The following is a 6,341-nucleotide window of genomic DNA, read 5'->3' as shown; positions in this document are numbered from 1 at the left end:
AAGCGAGCTGGTGACTCCAGGGAGCATTAGTGCGTGTTGGGCACTGTGCTAAACACTGTATCACCACTTCCTGTGCCTTAGCCCCACTTTCCAGATATGGAAACTGAGGTGCAATGATGTTAACACCTTGTCTAGGAGCCACAGCCCGTATGTGACTTCACTCCTCTGACCCCAAGGTCCAGGATTTTACACCTTAGCTCTTTGATGCCTGTTCAAGGGGAAGGCCGTGTATCTGTGCCCCGGTCCTGGCTCCATTCATGGGGTCAAGCTCTGTGCCCAAGGCACCTAAGAGGACACCAAGGTCAAAGAGGCCAGGGAGAAACTGCTGCTTCGGTGCCCGCTGGACGGCATGGATTCGGGCCAGTTGATCACTGGCGCGCAGTTGTGGGTCCCTGGGAAACAGATGTGGAGATTTGTGCACGGAGGTTTCTGGGGCAGTGCTCTCTGCACGGCATCTGTGAGGAGGGCGAGGGATGCAGGACAAAGGCCTCAGGCAATCTGCCAGGGCACTCTGATGTCAGCGTGCTCTTCTGAATCATCCCACCTCCAGGCAAGGGGGACCAGACTTTAAAACTCTCCTACTGTCCTGTGCTTGGATGCAGGCTGCCTGGGGGGGTGGGGGTAGGGACATGACCTTGATGGCCTGAGGAGGGTGACTGAGTTGAGAGATAAGTGGGTATCAGTCTAAGCGGGAGGGGTCTGCCGGGGGTGGGGGGGGGGCGTGCATACCATGTGGCCACCGCCCTAGTCCTTGCTTCTTGCCCCCTCCTCCCCCCTTGGCATTCTCTCCCACACCCAGAGGTCAGTGCTAGGGATCGGGAGGAGGTGGGTGTCCACGTCTCCTGTGATGCTGCCAAGTGCACTCACTCCACTCGCTGCCTGGTAAGTTAGGTGATGCAGACGGGAGCAGGGGATGAGGACGGGATGGTCCCGGCCTCTGCAGCACAGAAGCACAGCGAATCCCAAAGCGACCACACATTGGGCATTTGATCGGCATTCCTGGGATTTTCAGTTGAAAAAAGATTTTTTTTCCCCTTATGGAAGAAATAAAAAAATAAAAAGGGAGCCAGAAAATAGTCTAAGAGCACATTACCAGGAAATTGCTTCTACTGTGTTTATGACTGGTCTTAATGTTTTATGAATATGCTAAAAAAAATGCTCGGGCATATTTCCTTGGGCACTCTAGTTAATTACTTATTCCGACTGCTTCTACTCCATTCCTTGCAAAATGTGTTGTGCATTAATTCTGATTATGTACAAAAACCCACCTGCAAGGAAAAACTCTGAATCAGTAATGCTGATAAAATGAGCAGCTCTCCTGGGGCTCCACCGCGAAAGAGGATACTGGACAGAATTAGAATCTTGTAGCTAAGGCTATTCATAATGTCATTAACATAAAGGCAATTAAATGAGTTTTTAACCTACAACCCTTTATTGTTATTAATGAACATTAGAAAAACACAGGAGATAAAATTGGTAATTATCTCTGCACCAAGCTATGCAATAATGTGTTTAAATATAAAAACAAAACAAATGATTATTGTTAGTATTTTCCGTAGCAGAAACCCCAGGAGCAGCTCCGTCGTCTTTAATCACACGGACCCACACCAAGAGGGTTAATTAAAAGAGGGCTCTACCTTCCACGTGCCTGGTTATTCTGGTTTCATACGGAATCAACAAAGCAAATGCAAATTTGCGAAATATCCCGAGCCGCTGTTCTGCCTGCAGGTTGCAAAAGCACCTTCACAGAAACACTGGCTGATGCCTTCTCCTTCAGCACAACGGACTGGGGGGGCTCCAGAACCAAGGTTTCCTGTCTCGAAAAAATCACCACGTGGTGCTTTCAAAGCCCATTCCTAGAACAACAGTATTAGCCCAGGCGCATGGCCGAGGCTTCCCGTTCAGCCAAAATAATTTAAGCATTTGAAAGAGACATGCAGATTTTAAAAGGAAAAGGTAAACGTGATTTTTCAGCACTGTGCTATATTCAAAGAGCCCCCGGTTTAACTTCTCTTCTTTGTGCGACCCGTAACAGCCTATAAGCAAAGCCATCGGCGACAGGGCCTGTTGAGGAGGAGGACAGGGTACCTAAGGCGAAGGGTGAAAATCCGGCATCAAATCGCACTTTCCTATTAATTAACTCGGTTTCTACAGCTCACAGTTTAAAACACTGGGCTCACATTCTCTTATCATCGGCTCCAAACTGGTTTTGTTTCCAAAGGCCATTTTTAAGATAGGCCACACCTCCAGGTTGCCTTCACAGACAAACGACACTGCACAAGCGTGACCCTTGGAAGTAGATTCTGAACAACTGCCATGTGGCAAAGACAGCACTTCTTGTGCTCATCTGATTTTTCTCAGATAACCAATTCTACGAGAGAGAGTACGTCTGCATTTAAAAAAAAAGGGCAGCATGTTATGAAGTAACCATAGCAACAGCCACTTACATTTGTCTATCACTTTACAGTTTACGAAACACGGGGTAACTCTGGGAGATCCTGAGGTCAAACCTGTGAGAGCCCCATGTACCTTCATGGGCCTCCTTGGCCTTATCCCGTTTGTTTGCATCCATAAGCTTGGCTGCCTACAGGCAAGTCCCAGGGGCACAGGGAGCTCAGCCAGGCCCCAGGAGCAGGAGTTCGATATGGGCGGGCGACGAGGGAGCAAGTTCCTTTCCTTAAATGTCCATTCTGCCACCCAAGGATCCCAGGGCTCAGATTTTAAGACCAAGAATGAATCCTACAAGGTCAGCGACCTGACAGTGATGGAGGGTCAATCAAATTATCCAGGAACAGCACCCAAGAGGGGCAAGAAAGCCCCCGCTTCTCTGCCAAGCCGCATTTTGGAAGAAAGGAGGTGCCTGCACTGAGGCAGTGCCGGGTGGGGCGGGGAGGGGGTGCGCCTTAGCCCCTCCCTCCCACCCACTCTGTCCACTGTCTTTGCCAGACGGGGACAGCAACACTGGGATCAGCCCCAGGACACACACAGCGACCAGTCCCGTCTACACAAGCCCACTGCCAGGGCAGCTAAGTCCTGCGCTGGCCTTCACCATTTAACTACCAGACAATCATTCTCATAAAAAAAGGCTCTTTGTCTTGGTCTCCTTTGGCCACTGTCCCGAGCTGGGACCATGTCACAGCACACAGCCCGCCGTGCTTCCCTCTGATCCAGGACAGTCGAGCTGGTGAGGCTCAGGCAGCGGGCAGGGCCCTCGGCAGACGGCGCTCCATTGTGTTCCTAGACTCAGAGCGAGGAGTGACTTTCCCCCTAGAAGCTGAGAAACGTCCCTTCTTGCACATGGAACTGGGGGGAGGGGGGAGGAGGGAAGAATTCATTAAAATCATTTGCATGTTCAAGTTCCATTATTTCTGATCCCTCCCAACGTGCTGCCCGGCTGGTGCCTCCGCCATGTGGCAGACGCAAGCTCAAGGTCAACCTCCGGCTGTTAGCCAAACAATTGGGAACCACAGCACACTAAACTTCGCCCTTTCTTGTCGCCCTCCCAGGCTATTAACCACCCCTAGGGCACCCTCAGGGGCCGCAAATTTTCTCCTGGCGCCTCCTCTGACTCGTGAAAATTCGAGAGGCTTGTGAGGTGAATGATGAGCAAGCACCGGGCCATATGCAGGGCCTTTGATGGGCTGACATCAGACAGCCGAGCGAGAAGGGACGGGGGCTGGGCGCCCGCTGCATTGCTGACCCTTTGATTCGACGCATTCGGGCTGCCCTGCGTGGCTGCTGCCAGCGGGCTGGCCAGAGAGAAGGTGGCCAAAAGCAGAACAATGCCGCAGCCTCTCACAGCTGGAAAATCAGTTTTTAAAGACCTCCAGGAGGCACCAGTTGGTCCTGGCAGCTGACATTTGATCTGGGGCGCATGGAGCAGCTGATGCCAAAGGAGGCCGCTCCCCGGCCACGCCACCTGCAGGCGGCTGCGGGTCTGCCTGTTCACCGATCCTGCCCAGGAAGCAAAGGCCCACGGGAGAGGCCGCGCTCCGGCTTCTGAAGCCACCGGGAGCCCCCTGGGCTCCTCCAGCCCCCGCTCGGGGTTCACCAGGCTCTCAGAGGGATAGACCTTAACTCTTCTGAGTTAACGACACGAGTTCCTGCAGGAGAAGGGTGTCCGTTTCACGTTTTAAATCGCTTGGGCAAACAGGACGATTCTTTGCAAAGGGCTCCATTTGGACAATTTCGATGAACTCTTTATGTCCAGGAGAACGACACACAATCTCGTGAAAGCCACAGTCACTTTGTAAAACATACTCATGGCGGGTTCAATCCCTGGCCTCGCTCAGTGGGTTAAAGATCCATCGTTGCTCTGGCTGTGGTGTAGGCTGGCAGCTGCAGCTCGGATTCGACCCCTAGCCCAGAACTTAAATACGCCACACGGGCGGCCATAAAAAAGAAAAAATTGAAAACACTAATTGAATACAAATTGTCTGGAATCTGTGCAATTCGGTCTAAGTTTATTTATTTATTTATTATTATTATTATTATTATTATTTTGGTCTTTTTGCCTTTTCTAGGGCCGTACCCGTGGCATATGGAGGTTCCCAGGCTAGGGGTCGAATCAGAGCTGTAGCTGCAGGCCTACACCAGAGCCACAGCAACGAGGGATCCGAGCCGCGTCTGCAACCTACACCACAGCTCACGGCAATGCCAGATCCTTAACCCACTGAGCAAGGGCAGGGATCAAACCCGAAACCTCATGGTTCTTAGTCGGATTCATTAACCACTGAGCCACGATGGGAACTCCCCCCCCCCTTTTTTTTTGGTCTAAGTTTAAATGACTACAATTCAGAGGGTCGTGTGTTCTGTTGAGAGTGACCACGTGGTTTGTCGTCCAAACTATGACAATGTGGAGAGGGAAAAGTGAATACATAACTCCCCAAATGAGCATCACCTGGCACTGATCTGGGTAAACTGGGATTTCCCAGCCTTCCCATTACTTCCTGTCATCCTCACAATGTCCTTCTCAGAGAAAAAGAGCAGAAGCCACGGACAGACGTCAAATTTTCTTCCTAAAACATCAGGATGTTGGTCCCATCCCCTCGCTCTTAAAGGGGGGGGGGACACTGCAAGTTTTAGCCTCACATCTCACCTCCACAAAGCCAAGTAAAATTCACTCTGCCACGTTTTGGAAAGAGCTCTGGACTAGGAGGCAGGAATCGTGCTTTAAGTCCTGGTCTAACTGCTGCTGGTACCATAACTACTAATGCTAGTTATTATCCTGCTGTTACTGTTTCTGCTCACAGTTACTCTTCGTTGGGCATTTACTGTAACAAGGTACTGTGTTAATTAGGAATCTGGGCAGAGTAATAGTCTTTTTATTTTTATTTTACTTTTTTTTTTTTGCTTTTTAGGCTCGCACTGTGCAGCATATGGAGGTTCCCAGGCTAGGGGTCGAATCGGAGCTGCACCTGCCCGCCTACACCACAGCCACGCAGGATCCGAGCCACATCTGCGACCTACACCACAGCTCACGGCAGTGCCGGATCCTTCACCCACTGAGCGAGGCCAGGGATCGAACCCGCATCCTCATGGATCCTAGTGGGATTCGTTACCGCTGAGCCTCGACGGGAACTCCCAAGTCTTGATGACGCCCAGCGGGAGTTTGCTACCTGTCGGCGCTCAGAACCTACAAGCGCAGGGGTCTCGGCCGCATTCTCGACTCCACCTCACAAAGGAGGAACCCGAGGCTCTGAAAAGTTCCGTCGGCCTGACTCAACTCCGCGCTCTTGACCGCTACACCCCGCGGCCGCCAGGAGCCGGCCCGCAGCTGCGGGAGAGATGCGGCTTCCTGCGCCTGGTGGCGCCTCACTCTGGGCTCTTGCCTGTGCGCCTCTGCACAGCACGAGTTTCTAGTCTGCGGCTTCCAGCCCCTCGAACACGTCGGAGGCCTGGCCAGGGATCCCCCGCACGAGATGATGGGGGCAAAAGAGCCGAGAGCGAGGACCACCGAGATTCTGGGTAAGCTGGACTCATCAAAAGCCAGACTCCAGGGCCAGAGAAACTGCAAACGCAGAGGTGCTGCGAACCCGCGGCGGACCTCCGTGCACAGCTGGGGAGGGATCCGCCACCTGAGGCTCGAGCCCTCCCTGGACCTCCCTGCGCAGCCTCTGCCCGAGCATCTCCAGGGACAGGTTGCTCCCCACCTCCTCGGGGAAGTCATTTCCGTGCACAGCAGTGGTGGCTCTTCCGTGTGGTGCCAGAATTAGAAACTCTTTGTTCTTGGCTCAGCTCTTCAAGGCCCTGCCTAAATGCTTTTCTGCTCTATATACTTTCGAATAGAGAAGCTCCCCTATTTACCCAGAGCCCTGACTCTCCGAGTCCACGGTGATTCA

This window comes from Phacochoerus africanus, chromosome 6, assembly GCF_016906955.1.
Source record: "Phacochoerus africanus isolate WHEZ1 chromosome 6, ROS_Pafr_v1, whole genome shotgun sequence".
In the NCBI taxonomy this organism is placed as follows: domain Eukaryota; kingdom Metazoa; phylum Chordata; class Mammalia; order Artiodactyla; family Suidae; genus Phacochoerus; species Phacochoerus africanus.
This window is presented reverse-complemented; position numbering follows the sequence as displayed.